The sequence below is a fragment of the Rousettus aegyptiacus genome, unplaced genomic scaffold (genome assembly GCF_014176215.1).
Source record: "Rousettus aegyptiacus isolate mRouAeg1 unplaced genomic scaffold, mRouAeg1.p scaffold_m13_p_2, whole genome shotgun sequence".
Lineage (NCBI taxonomy): Eukaryota > Metazoa > Chordata > Mammalia > Chiroptera > Pteropodidae > Rousettus > Rousettus aegyptiacus.
Genome location: NW_023416295.1, coordinates 109,732,150 through 109,756,404, shown reverse-complemented (window position 1 = coordinate 109,756,404; position 24,255 = coordinate 109,732,150). Strand labels below are relative to the sequence as shown.

Genomic DNA, 24,255 nt, shown 5'->3' with positions numbered 1-24,255 from the left:
TATTCTATACAACAAATACGAATCCATTATTGAACACTCCTCAATTTATATACATTTTTAACTCAGTCAAAATGTGCCACATTTACACCATGTGAACAGCACATATCACCACAAAAATAATGCTTTCTGAAGAGTGGGTACCAACAGATGCATGAGATACAACATCCTGCTACTAATCATTTTTTTTCTCCAAAGAAGGACCAGTTGAGATATTGTTATGTGAAAGTATCTCTGTGGTTGCCACATTTTCAATCTTTTTAAAATACATGTTTGAAATACCCTAAACAGGCAAGTTTCCATGGAAATATATTTTGGACAATTTGGAAAATAAACAATTACAAACTGTTTCCTAAAAAAAAAAAAAAAAAATGTTTGTTTCCTAGCATACCTACGAAAACCACATCAACTTTTTGCCTTGTGAAAAACCACAAGGCAAAATAGGAAGAACAAGCAGTGTTCCAAAATAGATTTCAACATTCATAGTAAAACTGCCGGTTGTATGAAGGATTATATAAAACATAGTGAATAACACAGATTGTTGATACACAAGACAATACACTGGTTTACAGCAAATGAGGACAGGAAGATGAAGGGTACTTCTTCACTACTTACTTGACCCCACCTTTGACACACAATTTCGCATACAAAGGACAGAGTATAGAACATCAAGAAAGGCAAACCAATTTAAGCTGATGCAAAATTTGAAAAAAAAATATATAGACATATGTTTGATGTACATAAAATAGATGATTCAGTCAATTTAATCAAGATTAATCTGGTCCAGTTGACAAAGAAATCTGCGTATATCTAGTCTAACCATGTCTGGATAGACAATCCTGAAAGCCTCTTTTTAGACTTTTCTGTCAGCCTCCTTCCAACTTTCCCCACCCCGCCTCTCTCATTTCCTCCACCCCTTGGGAAAGGAGCAATATGGAGCAACTCCTCCAATATTTACCCCTCTGCCAAACCCAAACGTCTCTATGCTGTTCCATTCTGGGAGAGTGAAGGCCAGAAACAGCTGCCATTTCAATGTATAATTTGTTTCTGAACAACCTGAAAACTATAACAGGGACTGCATTGAAGAGGTAATATATTATTAGACTGCAATCTGCTCTAATGCTTTAGCATCTGGTCACATGTATTATTTAAAATCAGACAAATACACAAACTGTTCATGTAGCCCAGATAGCTGGGTGATAAGCACAAGGTAAACGCTAGGGGAATATAGCTAGGTATTAACTTAAATTGCAATGGACCAGCAGATGTGAATATGATTTGGGAGATCACCGGAGCAGTTGTCGAAATGGAAATAATATTGCTTTACTGGGAAGTAAAAATTGAAAACGGTGAAAATGCAACTACAGAAAATTACAGGAAGAAGCTCAAACAGTGTGTCGGGTTTAACCTGTGCAGGCAATTGATAAACACTGATAAAGATAGATTGCTATGACAGTATATAAAAGTCTGCAAGATAATTCAGTATCCAAATACGAATCCGTTTTAACTCAAAGATCAATACCAATCAGAAGTTGATGACAAACAATCCACCCTTTAGTCTCATGTCTCATCTTAGAGGTTAACATTTCAGAACTCATACATTTTTAAAGACGTTTGACTATTGGGATAGTAATTGAGTTTGGGCTTATTTTATGTTAAAGAAAACTTGTTTCAGCTTACATCAATAAATTAACACCTAACTAGAATTCATAGAAACAGATTTCCACTCCATCATTTCCAAAAAAAAACAGAAAATATGTTCTGCCTCTTATCATTCAAATGCTAAAACATCTGGACCATAAGTTTAATCTTACCAATAACATATTTACACAATAAAGTTATTTTGCAATTGAGTGTATTTAGTCATTAAATGGATTAGCCTGGGTACATAAAATTACCTCTATAATTATCAATACAATTAAAGTTAAATAGGTGAATCTCATGAGAATCCTAATGTTTGAAAACTAATTTTACACACCGCACAAAATTTTTTTATATCATTTTTAAAGACCAAGATGATTTTAAAGAACCTGATATATAATAAGCATTAAACATTTGCCAAATAAATGAGTGAAAAAGGAAAAAGAGATAGAGAGGGAGACTGGTTATAGAAGTGATATCGATCGATCATGTCTGCACTACGAATATTCCTGAGTGAATCAGTTGTAGATTAATTCATGAAATAGAGAACTGAACATTTACTATAGACTTCAATAGTAATATTAGATTTGTGAATTAAAGATATTTCTTCTCCTGGTTTATATGAAGTATATACTTCATTAAAACTAATGAAAGGAGAAAGTACGGGAAGAATATCGAGGGGGAGAGAACTCAATTTAAGTTGATGTATTATCGTATAAAATAAAATAGCTTATAGTGAACTTAAAATGTCGTCATTCCATACTCAGTGAAGAAAACAAGTATCCATATTTTCCTAAATCTTTCATAATAAATTTAGGGAGATTTACAGTCCACAAAACAGTTATTAACTATTTGTTATACTACGGCTACAAAATACTCAATACTTTGAACACTAAATTAGTAATATAACCCCCCCCCCAATTACATACCTGTAACAAAAGCCCAGGTTTACCACTTTTGAATAAATGACTTTGAGTACTTTTGTTGGCTAGCAGAAATTTTTTTTCCACTTTATTTCATGTGTCAATAGGAGATTACCACATGGAAGACAGATATTGAACTAAATATCAAATAGGAAGAGAATGAGAAGGTGAGCTGCCCCCGGGAATTTCTCATAGCACTGGTATATACATATCGCACTGTCTGCAGAATGAGCACTTTAGCACCCTCAGAGCCGTGGAGCCCTTCACAGGACCTTCTGACACTGGACTTGACCCTCCAGATTGAGTCAATTTACACTCTGCCCCTCACAGGCTTAAGAATTTCTCCCACAAAAAGTTTCCATAACGCTACACACCAACACCCTGGAAAAAGCTCCTTCTCGCCTGGAAGTGCGGACTCCATTCTAGAGCTGCCATATCACACTTGACCAGTAGGTGCTGCCATCTAAACATGTGATTTTCCTTTCGGTCTGAACACAAGTTCAAGCTTCCAAGCTCTAGGAGATAAAATCTGAGTTTCAAATTTGATAAGTCTTTTTTACAGTGGTTATCTAGGTTTGATCAATTCCGGAGGCTCCAATTTCTGTTCAAACTAACTTAACACAAGGCAGCCTGAGAAATGCCCCCACTTGGATGGGCAGCTTAAGAAGCAGATTTTCACAGGTGTTTCCTCTGTGCTGCAAACCTAAATAGTCCCCTAGGTTTAATCACATCCATGCCAGAGGCAGAAAAAACTGCAACAAAAGATGAAAAGAGAGCAAGCTCAGTAAAGCTTATGACTCCCCAAGAGCTGTTTGATGTAGAGATCTCTGTGAAAGCTCATTAAATCCTCAGTGTGTGAGGCAGGACTTTGGGAAAAGTTAAAATGAAGATAATAAGGCACCATATCCAACTATACTGACACATTTGTAAAGCATTCAGAATACTCCAAGGAAATGCCACATGACTCCCCAGCATATTAAGAGCCTGAAATAGCTCCTCTAGTTAAACCACAGTCCAAATAAACAGTTACATACTTGGGAAATATAGTTAGTATTGTTATAATATCAACCACAAACAAAACTATTAAAAAAGCAACTCAAAGAATGGTCCCCATGATGGAGAGCTGTCTTCATGAGCAAAAAAACAGCCCCTATATACCATGAATATTTAACACATCAGAATAAATGATAATAAAAGGCATTAAATGATGAGTCTATAAGAGGAAAGCCAATAACATTTGTATTCTCAGTGCTTTTATTTACTGGAAAATATTCATAAGGCTTATCCTCAGGCATCAGCCAGAAACCAAATGGAAATAAGACTTTGTATTAGGGTTCTCCAGAGAAACAAAGCTAATAGAATGTATATGTGTGTGTGTGTAGATAGAGAGAGGTTTTAAGCCATTGACTCACGATTTTGTAGAGGTTGTTCAGTCCAAAGGAGGTGTGCAGGGCAGGGCAGGCCAGGAGGCTGGAGACCCAGGAAAGAGTACACGTTGCAGCCTGAATCCAAAGGCGGTCTGCTGGCACATTCCCTTGTCCTCAGGGCAAGTCAGTCTTTTCATATTAAGGCCTCAATTGGCTGAGACCCACCTGTTTTAACCTAATTGCCTATTTAAGGACCCTATCTCCAAGTATACTCACATTCCAGGATACTGGGGTTTAGGACTTCAACATGTAAATTGGAGTGGGGATGGGTTGGGGGGATACAATTCAGCCCATTACAAGCCTGAATGGATATTATGGTCTAGAGATTTAAAACTAGAAAGAAGTGGGTAGAGGTTGGTAAAAACATGTGTTCCTTGGTGCAGTGATTCTCAAAGCGTGGTCAGGGGCCAGCATCAACAACACCTGGGGATTTGTTAGAAATGCAAATTATCAGACCCTGCCTAAGATCTATTGCACCTGTGACTGGGGCTCAGTAATTTGTTTTAACAGGACTTCCAGGTGATTCCAATGAGTGCTAAAGTTTAAAAACAACTCTTAGAAGTTGATTGATTACAAGAACATTGTGACATGAGAAACTTGCCAGCAAACATAGATGTAAATATTGTTTAATCTATAGTCTTTAAATGTTAATACATTTATATATATAATATATTCTTTCAATAATTAGGCTGAATTATATTTTATAAATGGGGCTTGGAATTCATTTTACTCTTACAAATTGGAACTGAAACCAAAGCTCCAAGGATAAGCATAACAGCACTGCAAAGGAACTTGGCCTCAGAGTACAGATTTCACAGGGTAAAAGCAAAACTGTTGGGTACCCAATAAAGCTAATTTATCAAATACCAGAGCAATCTAATTGCTGTCTGGTTGGAGGCCTCAATTACCTTATGCAATTCCCATGAAGGGATTTGGCAGACTAAATTATAATGGTTGAACTTAGTAAAATTCATTCTAGTCTCCTTCTCAAAAATAAAACTAGAAATAGAACTGTTAAATGGTCACTTTTGAACATGAATCAAATTTATACTATGCTACATTTGGCCCCCAAACAACTTCTACGCTTTCACAACATTAGCCTTTGCAAATTACACTGGCCAATAAACCTCAGGCTGCGCCTCTCACCATGCCCTTTAAGAATCTACACTACAGCATCAGGAGTAAAATGATTGGATTCTCCTGTGAGTTATTTCCAAACCTCGGTGGATGGTCAGATCTACAAACAAGGGCACACATAAACAATTTATCTGAAGAAGTCAGCTTCATCTGAGGCATGTGTGCTACGTGGTGGTCAAGTACATGCCACTAAAGGTGGAGCTTATGTTCAGGAAGCTTTCCTGCCTTGCCTAGTCAAGTTCTCAGAACAAACATCAAGATGCTGGATCGCACTACATAATGCAGCTAGATCCAACACTCAGTTATTTATATAATTCATGTGGCAAGAATTTCCCAGGTCTTCAGGATAAAACATTGCTATTTGTTGAGGCTAACTTTTTTATATTGTCTATTAAGAAGATTGTTGAATGGTCTTTTTTATTGGACTTGAATCTGGATATACTCACTTTGCAACATTCTGTCACAGAATGACATTTCTGAGCTTACTGCATTCGGGCAGAACCAACATGAGTAGGCTTCAGAACTATTTGCAAGTTGCAATATTTCACTATGTGCAGGTGGAATACAGAGTATTTTCACCCTGGATGGTTATACCAGCAGTTCATTGATTGAGAAGTTGGTTTTTGTCTGGTGCTACAAGAATAAGGGCAGTCTCTTGGCTGGAAGCTCATGTTCTAGACAAAGTTTGGTAATTCATACTCTTTTTAACTCCTCCATAACTCATTTTTCTCTGGGCTTCTCACTAGAACTCCCTTTAGGGTGATTGTTATCTGTGACTAATCTTATTGTGTCGGCCTCTCATTAACAATAAGTGAAATCAACATAAATTTAGCATTAGGAACTACACTGAAAGGAAAACAAGTTTATAAGAGTAGCCTCTTTTGGTTTTGAGAAGAAAAGAGACCATCTCACAAATATGATAAGGGCCTCGATGGTGAGAGAAGTAGGACACTATCACCAGTCATGACTCATTCGCAAAAGTTAGCCGCACTATCACCTCTCTGGCCCGCTTTCTGTCCCACAGCCCAGTTACCTAGCTGTTGTCTAGAATTGCCTGGAATAGTTGAATCCTAGAATAATTATCCCCACTTGCTGTACACTGGGATGGCTCCGATTGCCACATTCTCCGCGATGTAAACACTAAGCTCTGAGAAGATCCGGAGTCCTCTTTATATATGCTGCCATCCCAATTCTCAATCTCCCTTGGAGGTACAGCACAGCTTGTAATTACAAGGTTCATCAAAGCTCCTTTGATGGCCCCTCCTCGAATCAGAAGAGGATCAGTTTTTCTATGTTCCTTCAGCTCTTTTTGTACACGGTCCACACAGAGATTTTAGTTTCATAGTGGAAGTGTTGGTCCTTCATTCAGTGTACTCGGAGTAGAAGTACATTATTGTCTTCTTTTTTTCACATCTCCACTTCACAGAGACCTCTTCTTCCCGCCCCCTCCTCTTACAAACAATAGTCTTTACTCCCTTAATCCTGTTCATACTGTCTTCTAACACTGACCACTGCCAAAAGATGTTGCTTCCAGAACAGGTTAAATGGGAAAACTCAAATACATGGGGACTATTCCTGACTCTCCTATAATCAATTTGGCCTGGGTATTACACTTGAATTTAAAGCAAACATAATGTAAAGGCAGTTCTGAACTCAGGTGAGCCACTCTGAACAGGAGATGGCAGTAGTGGCTAAGGTATTTAGGCATCCTTTCCCACCCCTAACAGAGGGCATTTACTGCCTGTTGATTGCCACTTCTGGGCATAATTTTGCCTTGACTAAGCCAAAGTGGCTAAATAATGTGCCCAAAGTCACAGACCTGTGAAGTTCCACACTATCAAGGAACTAAAAGTTGCTCAAATTGAATACCGAATAACCAAATGAATAAGGTAAGAAGTTGTTACTAAGTCTACTACAGAGGAGAGGATGCAAGATACTCCAGAAAGCACAGATACTCCCACTTAGATTGGCATTGGTGGAGTTTTTGGAAAGTACAAAGATTTGATATCTAATAGACATACTTATTAAGACTTTGAGCAAGTTATTTAAAGAGGTGACTCAGCCCAGTGCCCGGACATAGCTTTAAGGAGTAAGGAAGACTTCTTCGCAGTCTTCACAAAAGGTCAAATAAGGTAATTTATAAAAGTATAACATGTTATAAACACAGAGAAAGGCATTTTTGTTCATTTGTCCCTGCACCAATTTTTTTTTCCTTCTTTTTTTTTTTTTTTTTTGTCCAGGTAATATGGCCAGAAGCAGTTTGGCTATGGGTCTATTATTTCTCTGATAATTATAATTTCCCAGAGAGTTATGACACACAAATTACTTTGTAATAGCTCTAAATTCTTTGCTTCATCCTGAGTCTACAATTATGCTCTCACCCAGGCTCCTGTCATCTGCTGTCTTGATTTATGAAACCTTCTGTTCTCTGGTCTCCTCATTTCTTACCTCTGCCTCCTTTAAAACTTACAAAATGTGGCTGCAAGGTCAAATTTCTCATCGTTACAGCATTACATTCTCAGGTGTAATCATTACTGTCTTAATAAAGCAGGCAGTTATTTCCACAATAGTCTGTTTAATCCACTAGATAATTGCTCAGACCTCACTATATAATCTCTATCCTGCCCCTTGCTAGGATTCCAGAACCACTGCGTTGTGATTTAAAACACCTATTAATTTGGCTCATGTATTAATTAAAATTTTATTTCTATTCAAGTATGTGATGGATCGAGTGCTGCATATAAATAAGGAAACTATACTAGTTGTAACCAATTTTACTTGGAATAAGAACAATGTAACCAGAAATTTTTCTGATAACTTCCATATACTTCCAGACCCTTTGCAAACTTTGAAAAATATCTAAAATTTAAAGTATTGCAGAATCAGTTTGATATTCTGGTAGAAGATTTATGAGGCATGCAATCAAGCAAAATTTTTGATGTAGTTAATAAGGCAAAGACATATTATTTCACTTTGCCCCACTTGTGTGACCCAGAGTGAATTATAGCCAATAAAATTAGCCAATGTTACCTAGATGGCCGAGAGGTATAGAAATTTCCAGCACAGCTTTATTAGTGAGTGGGATATAAGGAAACCGTAATCTAAAGCCAGTCCTCAGTTTTATTATTTATTTTGCTGCCTTGATCATTTTTCTGCACTCATTTGGCTTGAAGGCACAGACATTCCCTGTTGATTATCTCGACTTGGCAGTGGGTTTTCTGCTACACATTTTGCTTCCTAATATGGTAGCAGGAGAGGGTTTTGTAAGAGTTCCAGCGAGTTTCTCTGGGCTTGAGGAATGCAGTGAGGAAAAAATCCTACAGAGATGAAAACATGAACATTCACATTGATGAAGAGAAAAATAAAGGGGGAAAAAAAAGAGAATGTCTCTCTAAAAAGAAATGTTTTTTTTTTTCCTTTCTTTCCTCTGGCCTCTTTCACTTCCAATTTCTTCCAGTTGGGGGATGAGAGGAATTAATGTTGTGTTCTTTAATTGCCTATATTTTCACGACCATTTCAAAAGTCATTTTGAAATGCCTGAGTGTTTTTTACAGAAGCAATGCTAACAAAATGAACTTTTCATCATCATCAAGGTTTAAATCCTCAAAGCACCCAACCACACTACTCTGTAAATTAGCCATATAATGATTACATCTGAGAAAATAATTTTCATGTCCCCCAAAGAGAGTAATAGATCATGCTGTCTACTCAGGATACAAATTATACTGTTCCTCTTCATTTTTGTTACAATATGAAGTAATGCTAAAGAATCCAAGTATTGATTGTTTCAGAGGTCAATAATTTTTCTCTCAAAGACATGTTAGTCCACACCAATATTTATTTGGTAAATAAAATGTTTAAACAATACATCCCAGACGATGAACTTTTTTTAGTAATAGGCTCATTTTTCCCTAAATGTATTTATTAAAGGTTTCTGTCCTTTAATAAGCCACATTTTCATTGGTGTAAAAATGTCATTATTTTCATCATTTTTAACATCTATTTAATGTTTCTTTTATATAGTTAAGAACTACATTTCCTTCCAAATTGGTTATATCAAATTTAAGGTCATGTCTATATAGGCTTATCTACTACATCCAAAAATAAATAAATAAATACTAATGAGAGAGTCATCTAGAACTTCAAGAAATGCAACATGCTAATGTAGATGCAAGTGAAATTATGTTTTTTATTATGCTCCAAATATTTTCTTTTTCTGGGCAACTAATTCTAAGAAACCCTTCAGTAAAGTGTTCTGGTCAGTTAACAACAACCACGAACATAATTAGTCTATTTATTTAATTAGGCCCAGGAACAGCTACAAATAACTGAAAACCCCAAGTAACAGTGATTTAAATGAAATGGAAATTTATGTTTCTACAATATGAAATAGTATGAAGGTCCAAAGCTGCCATGTATCACAAGGAACCTAAATTGTTACTTTTCTCTTCCACCATCCTCTGCATGTGGCTTCCATGTCATGGACTTGTATGGTGGCCAATACATCCTTGTGAAAAGAAAAAAGGAGAAAATAAGAATAAATCCTTTAGAGTCCCACATAGTATTTCCACTTACATCTCAATGGACAGAATTCTAGTCTTGACCACCTTACCTGCAAGCAAAGCTGGGAAAAGTAGTCTTTTATTCTGGGTAGCAATGTCCCCGGCTAAAAATCGGGTGCTAAAACTGAGGGAGAAAGGTGAAGTGGATATTGGGGTAGGCAGCACACAGTTTCTGGCATGGGTTCACAGTCTTCTTGACTCTGATTCATAAAATGACTTAGCATCCTTGTGCATATTCGTGTTTATTTATTTAAATTAGAAGTAGCTTTTTCATTTCACTAACATAAATACATATATAAATTATGGAAAATATGAATATGTAGACAATTAGAAAAAAATTATTAACAAACTTAAAATTCACCATCCACAAATAAGTGGGGTTCACTTTTCAGGCCCACCTTTATGGACATATGTGTATCTATATGCTTTCCATAATAAAGTTGGAATATATAAAACATACTAATTTTTAATCTTTTTTAACAACGCACTATAGTGAACATCTTTATGCATCAATAATCTTTTCAACATTGTTTTAAATAGCTGTTGATTATTTCATTATGTGTTCATACATAATTTGTTTCCCAATGTCCAACTGTTGGACACTTTAGTCATTTCAAGTTTTTTCTATGTCTTAAATCACACTGCAATTAGCATCTTTGTCACTAATCTTTGCTCGCATCCATAATTACCTTCCTTAGAAAGTAGATTTTCTGATCTAAGAATATGCTATCTTAGGGCCAAGTTCATACCAAATTCCCCTCCAGAAGGACTGCTAACATTTCACATTGTTACCCTCCCATCTGAGTATATAACTGTACCCTTTGACCAATGAAGTGTTATATAATTTTTTTAAGTCTACCAATTTGATAAGCCAAAGCATGGAGTCTCGTTTTTACTGATTATTAGATAAGTTGAACATTTCTCCCTGCCTTAGATTTAGCTTTATCATTGGGAACAGATGAGACAGGAGAGAAAGAGGTTCATAGGCTCATAGTTGAAGACACTAACTTCAGACAGGAAGGAACAAGTCCCCAACTGCCAAATAAGTAGTAGGTGCTGACTCATGAATGGCAACATGAAAGAGGAGGTTATCCTTTCATTTCAAGTGGTACTCGATGAAGAATGCCACCTGATCACTTCAAGTAAATACCCTAATTTTTTCCTTTATTGTTTAAGAAAGAAATTATTGTGATCATGATTGAGCCGTGTTGAGCCTGAAGGACAATGCTTCATGTGTGATTTATGGGTTTTCTCCCAGCTCATTTATTCCCTCAAGCTGACTGTCAAGCGCTTGTCTCATCAAAGTGGAAAGTGAAAATATTCAGAGGGGCTCAGATTTAATTCATGTAGTCAGTCAGCCACAAGATCTATCTGCTCAACTACTTTCCTACCAAATAGGGTCTCTCCTATCTAAATTTGTAACTAAGCCGAAAACAACTTTGCACCCTTAAATATCTGATGATACTTTTCACTTCATTGGAAGTCAGGGTGATGTACAGTAAGTAGCCAGATCACAGCATGGCAGTCACACAGCTATTTATATCATTTCCTGAAGTCAGCTAAATAGAGAATTTCAAATACCTTAGGCACATGCTATCTGTGAATGGGATTGATGTATTTCCTTGCTTGTGTGTTGTATAACTTACTCTAGCATGATTTACTTCTGTAGTTTTTTAATCCTTCTCTTCTGCCCAAAAGCCAATTAGTAAATCAAGATTTAATAATAAGAGCTAGTTTGAATACCATACAATAGATAATTCCCAATTAGATCACAAAGACAATACTTCAGATAATTGCATGCCTAAATACTAAGGTGTAACTAAAAAATAGGAGAAATAGAATAAAGTTCATCCTCTACCAGCAAAACTAAAAATTAAACATTGAACCACAACTATCTCTTTCTCTGTAGGCCTAACGATTATTTTCCGTATATGTAAAAAAGACAAATATGCATTTTTGTTTACAATTTAGTCTGAACCTTGTACAGTGACTCACGTGGAGCATACCCCAATGAAAATTTAGTGGGCAATAACATGGAATGCTACAAGCCCGTAGGAATGTAAGACACCACTGGGGTTTACCCCTCCTCCAAGGTCTTGCTACAGTCTTTTTTTCCTCCCTCTGTGGGAGAAGCTATTTACAGTCAAGCATCGTTAAATCAGAATGCAAAGGAAGGAAAAAATGAATATGGGTTAATTGCATTCTGGAAGCCACTGAACCACACCCAGTTGGTAGAGATTATTATTGTGGTATCAAAATGCATTGTGCATTCCAGGAAGACAAATAATTTGGTGAAGCTGGAGCACGGGTGTGCACCAGGAAAGTGGCTTCAGATGAAGATTCTGAGTGTGTGTGTTGGCAGGATTAGGATGCATGTATAGATCCTTGTACTTCATGCTAAGAAGTTGGGACTTTGTCCTGAAGTGAGAATCTCCCAGGAGACTTTAAGCTACTGTCCAGGAATGTCTCATTATTTGCAATTTGGCACATTCTGTGTGATCTTCCCCCACTTTACTGCACAAAGAAGCCCTATACCTGCAATCTTGGTAGAGGAATAAAACCTTTAGTCCTTATCAGCAGATCTGCAGGATAAGCAAAGAGAACACTAGGATGGGAGTAGCTGTAATTGAGCTGAAGACCTCTTCCTGCCATCAACTGCTGGGAGATAAAAGAAAAACAATCGATGTAGGACAGACAGGCACCAACTTCTAAAGTAATAAATCTTTTGTAATAGGATTAGAAAGAAGGCAGAGACCAATGAGGGCTCCAAGAATCACAGAGGCTTCTCAGAGGAGGCAATATTCTTTACGCCTGTCAGACTTAAAGCAAAATCTTAGGGTCCTTGAAGAATCAAGTGGTGGTAGGACTCCAGGGAACCATTTCTTCACTAAGAATATGCAAAATCGACAAGTATCTGGTCTCATGGACCACCACAGAATACACAGCAGCCTGTATTTTTTGCAGTGCCTTGTTAGGGTGCCAGTACCCAGAGAACTAAGATAACTGCCCCCTTTTAATCATCCTTTATTTTCCATTTCATTTACTTGTTTATGTAGAATTTTGTTTAAAATTCATTTTTAATTATAAAAGTAATATATATTTATGACAAAGCAGTAAAAAGAGAAGTATAAGTCTCTCTACCCCCATACTCAAGCTTTCCATCCAGAGATAATCATTGTTTAGGTATATCCTTCTGGAAATTTTCCATGCATATATATGCATAGAAACTATATTATGTATAAATATTATCACACTATTATTCCTTTTTAATGTAACTATGCTATCATGATAGGTCTATAAGGCTGATATAGAAGACACTTGAAAAAGGCATTCTAGTTGGGAAAAGGGTCCTGAGGCATTGTTATAATACACTTTCTATAAAGTAGAATATTAATTATTTATGTCAAAGAAAGGAGGATGTGGAAAGTACTAAATACTAAAGCCCCACCAGGCAGTTCCTTGGCTTTGCCACTTGGGCATATTTGCATAATAGCACATAAATAGTTGACTACTCTTCCATTATATGAATGATCTATAATTTTTAATCATCCCCCAGTAGTAGATATATAGGTTGTATGTAAGGTTTTGCCTTCACAAACAATACTCTTTCGAATCTTTTTGTACATATATATTTGAATACTTGGGCAAGGTAACCTATAGTGTGAATGCCTCCAAGTAGAATCCCTGAGTGGAAGGGAATGTACATTTTAAGTGTTGCCAAAGTGCTCCCCTTAGACATTGTGTCGATGTAGTCAATGAGAGAGACAACATTTATATTTTAGAATTTCTTTGTAGAAGGTGTGAGCTATGCTGCCACAGAACTAGTTCTGCAAGCTCAAAATCAACCTACCGTTTGTAATTAAGATCTCAGCCATGCATGTAAGTTCAGTCTTCTCTGAGCTTTCGATGGCTCAGAGCAGTTTGCATTAGCAGTACAGCTAAACTATGGTAGGGTATAGTCCCGTCTACATTCAGAATCATTTTTATTTTAGCTTTCTGGAGTATAAATAGCTATTAGAGTGTTTCCATTTCAAACCCAGGGAAAATTCTATGGAGAAAGCAAACTAAAAGAGAGAGGAAGCTGTGAAGGCCAGGTCCGAGCTGGTGTTGTCAGGAAGGCAGACAGAAAGAAACAAGGCGGAGAGGCAAGTTCAGGATATTGAATAAGGAACTATGAGTCACTGACATGATCATTTTGGTCTCATGAAAGCAAAGTGCAGTAGATATTTGCCTGAAAGGCCCCGGAGTGGGGATGGCAGCAAGGCTGAACGGCAAGGACCAAAAGTTAGGCTCCTTGGCTATTTTCACCTTGTGTTCAAATGCTTTTCAGAAACATGTACTTCATCTTTCTTACCATTTTGATGTTTATATGTATAAATCCTCTCCTAAATAGAGTTTGGGTTTAAATTCATGCTTTTGTAGTAAAATAACAGATGATCACTATGTTTTCAAAGATATAAAAAATATTACTAATAGAAAAATGACAGCATTGGTAATTCAATTTCAGGTTTTTGTCAAATATCTTTTTAAAATGTAGTTAATATACTAAGCCTTCTCATACATAATTTATGTTATTGATTAAAACATAAAAGAGGAATGAAAGACTAATCCATTTTTTGTTGTTAAAAGAATGAGCAAAAAATAAAAAGCTGTGTTAATATGTCACACAGCAAACTATTGGAAATTTATTTCTGCTGTAAAAAAAGTTGGGGGTTAATAAATTCTATTAAAAGGCATACTATGCTCTAGAAAATGATTATACTTTCAATAATATACAAAAAGAATAACTCCTTTGTTTGTAAGAAAACCACGTTTGAAACCTCCTGTAGTCACAAATGGCAAAAATACGATAATCTTAATATATATATGTGTGTATATTCTTTCCATTCTTCAAATTTCCTATATCATACAATAGCGACATGATATTTTTAACTTAAGCTAAATTATATAGCATGTATCCATCATCAGTCATCAAAAGTTGAGTACAATTTGAGGCAGCACAGAAACAATACAACTATGAACATTTCATTCAGTCTTTCCTGCTTCTACAATTTGCCATGGATACCTGTGTTTTCATGCTAATCATGTTTTCTGAAATTTGACTGTTATTTAAGATTAAATATTGGAGCATTTGGGGTTTTTTTTGTTTGATTATATATTGGTTTTCCTTCTTCCGCTGAAATACAAAGCTGAACATCACTCCCTACTTGCCTCTTTCCTAACACTTGGCCTTGCACAAAAGAATGAAAGAAAGACAAGACACAAGGAGTAAGCTCCAGCACAACATCTGAGCAAGAAGTGCACATCAAAGACGTTTGCCAGTCTGAGTAGAGAGAATTAGTAGAAGCAAACATCTTTTCAAGGTTTCTTCCATCATGCCACAAACATGACAGGATGGGCCAGTGGTAATTGCCCAAACATAGTAACCTATGGCCCTGAAAGTTGGTTAACACTGTATCAGAACTGCAAAGATGATACTTGTGGCACAGTGTTTCTCAATGCCGAATCACATGGGAAGCGATATTTATAAAATATGAACACCTGGGCCCCTCCCATACCATCTTAATTCAGAATGTCTGGGGTGGTGCTAAGAGGTCAGTAGTTTTTAAAATTCTCCAAATGATTAGCATGCGAAGCCAGAGTTGACAACCACTGAAAGAGGGTATCATCTGGTGCTTGAAGTTCCCTTATAGGGGCCTAAAAAGTGGATGTCTAGGCTCAGTTTAAGCACTCCAACTAATTGGCCTCTGAGTCTTATCCACTATAGGGCAAATAAAACCAATCCAAAATGTGTTGCCTCTTTCTTCATGCAGCATGCACAGTTATAACTGAGAATTTCTTTACTTGCACCCATATTTCTCATCATGTTTTCTGTTAAGAAATCGGTAAGCTGCTAGAAAATATGAACCATAGAAAGAAAGAAGCTGAATTCATTTGGAAAAGAAAATTCCAAACCAGCCCGATTTCCTTTCTTCTAAGTCTTAATAATCGGCCTTGCTTCATTCTCCTTCCACCTGCACCCTCTCTCCATGAATCCATCAGTCACAGCAGTGAGTTCACGTCATCTTGCAGGAGGTCAGATGGGAACTTGATTGACTGGCAGGTCAGGTTGGGTCACACTGGCTAGAGCTGGAGTTTCAAGATAATGGGATTCAGTTGCATTTATAAGCACTGGCCCCTCCAGTGTTGGTTAGCATACTGAAAATGCGAAAGGGCACTGTGCTAGACATATGGCGGGCACTTCATAACTTTTAGTTGAATCTGAATCAGAGCTCTTCAATTTTTTTAAATGAAACATTTCAGGCCTTACAGTAATAAGTATAATACAATGGAAATTCATGTACCCAGTACACAAAAGAAATAAAACATATATAATCAAAATACCATGTGTATCCCTCTCCATCCCTTTTATCTCGTTCTCTCCTAGGAGATAATTGTTACCTTGAATCTGAGTTTATGGGCTATTTTCATGTTTTATGTTTATCATTCCTATGCATGTTTTTATTACATACACACAGTGTTTTGTTTTTGCATGTTTTCAGTTATATAAATGACATTATACTTTATGTATTTTATGTTTTCAAACTTTATATATAAATAGTGTCACATTATGTATCCTTATGCAGCTCATCTCACCATATTATATTCTGGAGAGCTAGCCATGTTGATTAATGTAAACTTGTTACTTTAATTGCTGTATAGCATTTCGTAGTAGGAATACACCCCAATTAATGTTTGCACTTTTCCGTTGATGGGTATTTGGGTTGTTTTCAATTTCTTAGTGTCACAAATGATGCAAGGAGGAGCAATTCCTATACACGTCTTACACAAATGTGGGAGAGTATCTCTAGGATATTCGCATAAGAGTGGGATTGCTGGGATGTAGCGAAGGCACATCTTCAGCTTTTCTAGACATTACCAAACCCCAGCCAGAAGATATGAGCGTTCCATGCGCTCACATCCTTGTCAACATTGATATTAACTTTTAAAGTTTTGCACCATTTTAACTGGTGTATTTCCCTATAAATTCCTGCAGAGGGCAGCATATCCTGGCCATTACAGTCCTTGAGACATTGCAGTTAATGGGTCCCTTCCTTCTTTACTCCCTGCAATCCTTTGACTATCTCTTAAGTCAGTTGTTCCTCAACCCACTCTCTTGCCTCGGCCAACTCTTTGGCGGTATCTTACATGGAGAGGCAAATATAACACTATCTGAAAGGCGAAAGCTCCCTCTCTCTTTTCGTTCATTTCTGGTACATTGCTGTCTTCTGAAAGGTTGCGAAGGAAATAGAAACAAGTCAATCTTGAATTAAAATACTTTTTGCAGTTCAAAGTAGCATAAAAGAGGATGTGAGTAAACAGCAGTCTTCCAATCTTCTGAAGCAGAGGTATGTAACCTAACTAGAAGGCATTGCACACTGTCAGAAACTGCTTATGTAAATTGGAGAAATACTGAGAAGTAGGGAAAGGGATTTACAAGGCCATAGTGGCTTTTCTTCCGAAATAGAAGATATTTATTCCTTTGCCTTCTTAGTTACACTGTTCCTGGTTCCCTAAGGAAGAAAAACAATGATCAGTTTCAATACACCTCCTCGAATTTCTCTTATTTTGTACTGAGCCGAAGTCCTGCCAAGTCCAGAGTTCTATGGTGGGAACACAGCCTTCAAAGATACCTTCCTTTCAACAAAGCAGATGTGAAATTGAGCTGAGCTTAACAATTCAAAATGGCTGCTTGGGGAGCCATTTTATTGTTAGGACTTTCAAAGTGGTCTTTGAACCACCACTCTGAGAGGAGCACTTTTTTCTTCCTGAAACTAAATTTTAAGATTTTGATATTTTAAAGTGAATGAATGAATGAATGGTAAAATTTTATTGCTGTTCTTGAGGGGGAAAGTAGACAAACAAATACAATTTGCTTTTGGATTGATTACTGTTTTGAGTTATTAAATCTTTCTCGTCTCCATCGTCATAGACCAAATTTTTCTCCAAATGGAATCTGTCATTCTTTCGGCATGATGTTAATAGGTGTTTTAGGGAGTAAAATTCATTTCAATGAAAATGCTGGGTTAAAGAATGTTTTTAAAAAGGAAATCAGGTGTATCTAATGCAAAATGTCTTAAAATCGTTTACATGCTGATATGTACTATAAATCTCTAAGGAGACTTTTAGAGATTCTGTGTTTCGAAGTGGTTGACCACAGTTTCCTTTTTCATGAAACATCTGACAGGATTACAGTTCCAAAGATACACTTTGAAAAATGCTTGGATAAATATGCTAAGGTTGACTATATCATCATCTCTAATAATTGAGACCAGAAATTCACAAGACTAAATAATATATCACCCCTGGACTGAAATTCTTTCATGATAGGATGTCTGTCTTGACATGTTGGTTAGTAGGCACATTGCTTCCGTGTTGAACGTTATCGTGGAGATATTTGAGGCCAGACTAATTTTTGCTTCCTTGTCTGTGACTTGTTATTTTCTGCTTCAATGCCTGAGGAATGTCTGCATTCTTGAATTTCAATTATTCAATCAGGGATATGTTTGTAATGTTGAGCATTCTGTTATCGATATTTCCTAGAACATAGTATACTCTCTCAATCTGTAGATGTGGCTATTCTTTCCCTTTAGTGAATTTCCTTGTATAATATTTGTGAATACTTTTCCTGTTCCATTTATTGGATCCTATTCTTCAGAGACAATTCTGCTTACATTAAGTGCTTTGGAACACCAAACTATTATGTTCTAGTTTCTTTGCTCCCCTTGTATTTACAAGCCTTTCCTGTAGCTCAATAATTTCATTTGCAGCCATGTTTATGTCGCCTTTATTTATTTGTTCTATAATATTGTTTTTGTCCTCAATCTCCTTAATTCTGTAATCTTCCTGTTGTTCTATCATGTCATCTTTGAACTCATATTTTTCTCAGTTCATGTTCTCATTAATCTGATTCATAGTACAAAGCACTTCTGAGGAATTTTGTTCTTTGGGTTATGTTTTTCTTTAAGAGTTGGGGTTTTATCATTCTTTTGCATGCAGTGTTCCTATTGAGGGTTGATTGGTTTTGTTTGTTTTCATTTGGGAGTGTTGCCTTAGCATGGTTAGGTATTCATCACTGTTTTCTAGCCCCACCCCCATCTTGTTCAGCCCTGAACAGCTTTATCCAGACCTTCACTTTGCTCTGATCTAGCAGAGATGACTTCTCCTTGACTCCGTTTCCATTGACTATGACTCGTTTCCCCCAGCTACAGTTTGAGGACTTTACTGTAAGCCAGCAGACGGGGTAGAGAAGGGATGGGATGTTCTCTTTGAAAGCTGTACAACATCTATGTGAATTAGAACTGGCTCTGCTCTCTCCTCTGGGATTTATTGGTGTTTTGAACTGAGTTTTAACCCTTCCTTTCAATCAAGACTAATATCTACCTGGAAGGAAAATGCTCTGGGTTTTTTCCCATTCAACAAATTTTTATTGAGTACCTATTTTCTGCTAGGCACTATTCTAGTCATGAAATTGGGAATACAGCTGTGTGAACAATTGAGACAAAATCCCCTTTCTCGTGAGTTTATATTCATTATGGTGGTATCTTGACTGATACAGCATGGTATCAGAGAGAAGCAGCCCACTTCTGCCTAATAGCCCTTTCAGTACCCTGATTCAAAAGGGGGAAAAAGGAGACTAGTTGTTCAGTTCGATTCTCTTTAGAACTGAGGGCAATAGTGAAGTCTTAAGATTTATCAATTCACCAGTAAAGCTTCAGAGGAGCAGGGAGGGAGGTCAGGGGTAGCATTAGGAGCTGCACTGTATCACTCCAGAATCTGTGCTTTTCTTGGCCAGCGGTTTGCGTGCGTGCGTGTAGGTGTGCATGTTTTGTTTTGGTGTCCATATTAAGTTGCACTCTTTGCCTTATTTTTTGGTTGAATTACTGTTGGGGAGGAGGGAGCTAGTGTTTCTTGTTGTTAGCGTTCACTTTATCAGGGGTGTGTGTGAGAGAGAGAGATTCCATAATATGTTGTTACTCTATCACCTTCAGCTGGAGGCCTCAACTAGTTCTCTTAGCTAGTTCTTTTAACACCCTACCTATGGTCTCAAATATAAGATTATCATGAAATAGCTCCTTTCTCAGAATTATTCAAGTTCTTTAAGATTCAGATTTTTTTTGAAAAACATAAAGCTCAAGTGGTTTGGTTGAGTTGTGGTCCAGCTTCTCCTGGCTAAAAAATATTTTAAGAACTTAAACTCCAGAGTACCTCTATGAAGTTGTTTAGTCTTGTCCCTGGACCCAGAAAAATAAATTTCTTCATAGTTTGGAAACACATTTGTCAGAAGAGTTTTTCAATTTCATAATACCTTATTGCTCATGTTCTTGCCACTGTTCTTGCACAATCCCATAGGAATCCATGTTCTCTCCTGAATTTGTCAATCCTATATAGACAGTGGCAGATAGAGACAGGAAGTGAGAATAAATGCCTATCCCTAAATTTCTACCAAGATATGAGCTCTGGGTTAGCACTAAAAACCCTCAACCTCTAAATCTATTTGTTTAACCAAAACAGTAAAAGAAATAACCAAATACTCGTCCCTTTTATTGCAAACAGTAAGAGACTGAGCATTACCTACAAATGTCTCCCAAATAAATCATACTTAATTCAGATTATGAAGAGAATATTTGATAAATGCTGTTCTTCTAAGGGAATTTGAATGGTACTAGACTGCATCTTCATGTGTTGCTACTGTGCCTCTAATGTAATTTCCCCCATCCAGAAATGTAATCCTCAGCCAGTTGCCTTGAAAGCTGGTTACCGTGGAGATAATTATCAGTATTATGATGACCTATTTAAAGAAATTTCTGCATTGCCAGAAAACAAATAACCACAGAGAGAGCCTTGAAAATGAATGATGTTCTTTCCCTGAAAATGCCTTTACAAACAAATGCCATAGAGGTAGTTCGCGCGCGCGCATGTGTGTGTGTGTGTGTGTGTGTGTAGATTTGTTCATAATTAGAATTTACAAAGGTTTTAGTGAAATGGCAGTTGTCCTTAAGCACTCTAAGAGTTAAGAAGGTGGTACAAACAACAGCAGGTATAAGCATTTAGAGATCTTTCCTCTTTCTACAATTTCAAATGCATGGCCATTTGTATTGTTTTCTCAGCAATGTTAACATAGCTCCATTTGCAGTTTCTTTTTCTTGCTCAGCCTCTGTTTTTTTTATGATTTTCTAGGGGTGCTGGAGTATGATTGACGAGTAGTTGGTGAGGACTTATTTTTACAAATCAATTGAATGGCCATTAATAGTTCTTAAATAAAACTGTGACTACTTTGATGACTATTTTGATTTCCCCAGAATTATGCGACAAAGTCTATACTCTAACCTCTGTTTGGCCTCCCATTTTTCTCTGAAATTTGTGTTTGTGATTGCATCCAGTTCTTGCTTAGGTTTTTAAGTTTAAATATTTTTCATTAATTAATATGCTGTCCATTGACACTTAAGCTGCTGCCTTTTTTTGAGTAACTTTTTTCTATTATTATGTACCCATAAAATTTTCAGTGATAAATATTAAAACTTTATTATGCGTAAAGAAGCAGCTAAATTAAATACACACACACACACACACACACACACACACACACACACACACACACACCAAGTATTACCCTAAATTGGACATACCTAATTTCCTCCTTCATACATAACAAGGTTATGTTTTATGTCATTTTATATTTGTTCTTATGTTTTCAGGTGAACTTTTTCTACTCCCATCTCTCATTGTAACTTCCTCTAAGGTAATAGCAAGGTGTCCATATTTTCTATCATCTTCTCATATCATCTAGCAAAGTGCTAATATAATGAATGTTCAATAAGCCTAACTCAACATATAATTTGCCCTCCAAGAACTTTCAAAACCTCTTTGACCATGTTTTCAACTCGGTTTTTATCTGTTTATGATTATGACAGCCTTCCAACAAGATAATGTAGGAATCTCCCTTTTTAGAACTATGTACAGTGAGTCTGTTTTCCACAGAGCATCTTGAATCAAGGTCGGTTGACTCATTTGGGCTCTATTTTTATTTCTGTACTACAGACTTGTCCTTATGCTTGAAATCACATTGCTTTGGACTGAGGGCAGATATCAAATTGATATTAGTTACCTGACTAAATTCTTTAGATTGGTCTGACTGCCGTATTTTGAAAATGCCATTCTTTTATTTGACTAAATATAACTCTTTTTCTTTCAATATTTTGAGAGGGAAATACACTGGTATTTTAATTAACAATTTCTTAGCTAAATTTTAACTTCAAAGATTCTAGCACAAATTAATCTTGTAAAATGTTGACTCTTTTCCATCTCATAGAGTTGTGTAGGAATGGTTTTACCTAAAAAGCATTAATATTCCTTACTGGCATATGGCCTTTGACTCATTTATACCATTTCCTAAAGGAGGCATTAAAAACATAGAGAGCTTTTTCATTTAATTCAGAGCCCATAAATGGTAGCTTCCCATAGAACATAATGTCTGCCTTCTTATTCATTTGTTCAATAAAGACATTTTATTGTCTCTTTAAAATGGCCTCCTGATTAAGTAACAAGTTGTGAGATTTTTGAAGTATATTCATATCCAGCACTGCTTGGTAAGAATTAACCCTTCTGAAACAAGAGTTGGATCCTAATCATCCAGAATATTTCCAACAAGATTCACAATCAGACCTCTGACTCCATGCAATAAATCCACTAAATTAATTCACTCTGCATTCTCTTGGATGGATTTTTCAAGGCAATTCATGAGCTTGCTTTAGAATATTTTCTCTGTGTCTAATCTTCACTCTTAGTGCTTAACATTTAGCACTAACAAACCTTCCCACCCTGAAGCTAAACTGAGAAGAATGAGAACAGAATGTTCTAACCTCATCCATACCACTGGTGGTTATTCAAGGGGAAAAACATATTTCAAAGCCTTTTGTTAAATTTGCTTTATAAATAGGGCACCAATCTTCTGAAGAATAATGTGGAATAGCTTTTCTCCCAAAAGATTCCATGGCTTTATTCCCTCCACTCTAAGAAAACTCATGTGCTTAACTGCTAGTGATCCAGTACAAATCATATTAACTCAGTACGATTATTCTCAGTACAATTTTTGTCAAGTTCTATTCAATCTGAAGCAGCACCTGTTGGAATATTTCTGCTGAGAAGCTCAGGGAAGGGGTTGTTGGCTAAATTGGCTGTTTCATCGAGTCTCATTTACTACCCTTTTAGTGGAGTATAGCCATTTTTTATGAAGATTGTAAAAAGAGAAACTGCTTTAAAATGGAAAGTTGGAGTTTCCATGAAGAAGTGATATTAGAGCTGAGCTTAATTAAAAAGGTGTGGAATAGGGGCAGGAAGAGGAGGCACTCCAGGCGTGAGGCCCCAAACAGGCATGAAACACAATATATTTAAGGTGCTAAAGGGACAGTGTGGCTGGAGCAGAAGCAGCAAGGGGACGTGTCCTGAGAGATGAAAATGGGTTGGTAGGTATGAGCCAGATCACTCAGGGTCTAGGAGTCTAGTTAAGAAATGCCAAAATTTAAGTTACAGTACTATTACTGGATTGAAAATAATATAAGGGGTTGTATTATGTTTTAATCATTCCTCCTTATACAATGTATATGGTCTAAAATTGATAAAGTTTACAAATGTTGAATAAGGATGAATGTTCAAAGTCACAGGACCTCTATGATAACTAATATTAACTGTGTGACCATGGACTGATTACTTAGTCTCAGGTTCCTCAACTGTAAAATGCAGATAATAATACCCCCCTCGCAGGTGGTCATGAAGAGTAAATGAAACAAACTATAGAGAGAGAACAGCACAGTGCCTAAGAGTGTGTTAAAAATTGGAAAGAATATGCAGTACATCCCTTAGATGTGGGCAAGGAGGGACTGTGCCCTGAGTCCAGGGTCCAGCGAGCCTCACTCTGGTCCTCCTCTAGCTACACTTCCAGGGGATGAATAGTCCATAAGACCAACAGAACATACTTGTCTTGGAAGCTGCACCCAACCCTCCATTCTAGACCAGGCTCTTGGTACCTGAGACCCAAGATTCCCTGCCAAAATTATCCCAAGTCCAACCACAAGGTCTTTGAAAAATCCTTCCCTAAGTATGACCACCTGACAGCAGGTGCGTACCCCACGGCTGAGGGGTGGCAAAGGAACAGCTCTTGGGCCTGGTGAATGAAGCGTGGGCATGCAAGCTATGCCATCTCCATATACGTGTGTGTAACTTCTTCCCATGCACACTGGAGCTGACAGAAGAAAATGAGGGACAGGACAGGGCAGGGCCAGGAGCAAACTGTCCCACACTGCCAGTTTCCATTGCAGAACTTCAAGGAGTCTGAGAAGTCTCAGTTTAAAATGAATTTCTTGGTCATTATAAATGTCTATTTGTCAAGATACAAAAATAAAAAATACATATTTTAACAACTTGTGTTTTAATTCATAACTTGTTACTGTTTAGACATATGGTATAAGGACTTGCATTTTTAGTCTTAACCTTGGTTCTGCAACTATTACAGGCAGGTCTGATCCAAAG

The 24,255-nt window shown here is 36.9% G+C and overlaps 1 protein-coding gene and 1 long non-coding RNA gene across 5 annotated transcripts in view; one reads left to right on the top strand and one right to left on the bottom strand.

Moving 5' to 3' along the window:
* Positions 1–24,255, top strand: part of SYT1 (synaptotagmin 1) — a 470,287-nt gene that overhangs the window by 423,685 nt on the left and 22,347 nt on the right. The window lies entirely within an intron of this gene.
* Positions 7,193–24,255, bottom strand: part of LOC118613677 — an 88,994-nt gene continuing 71,931 nt past the window's right edge. The window contains exon 5 of the long non-coding RNA XR_004955671.1: positions 7,193–20,110. This is a non-coding gene — a long non-coding RNA (uncharacterized LOC118613677). The remainder of the gene's footprint in view (positions 20,111–24,255) is intronic.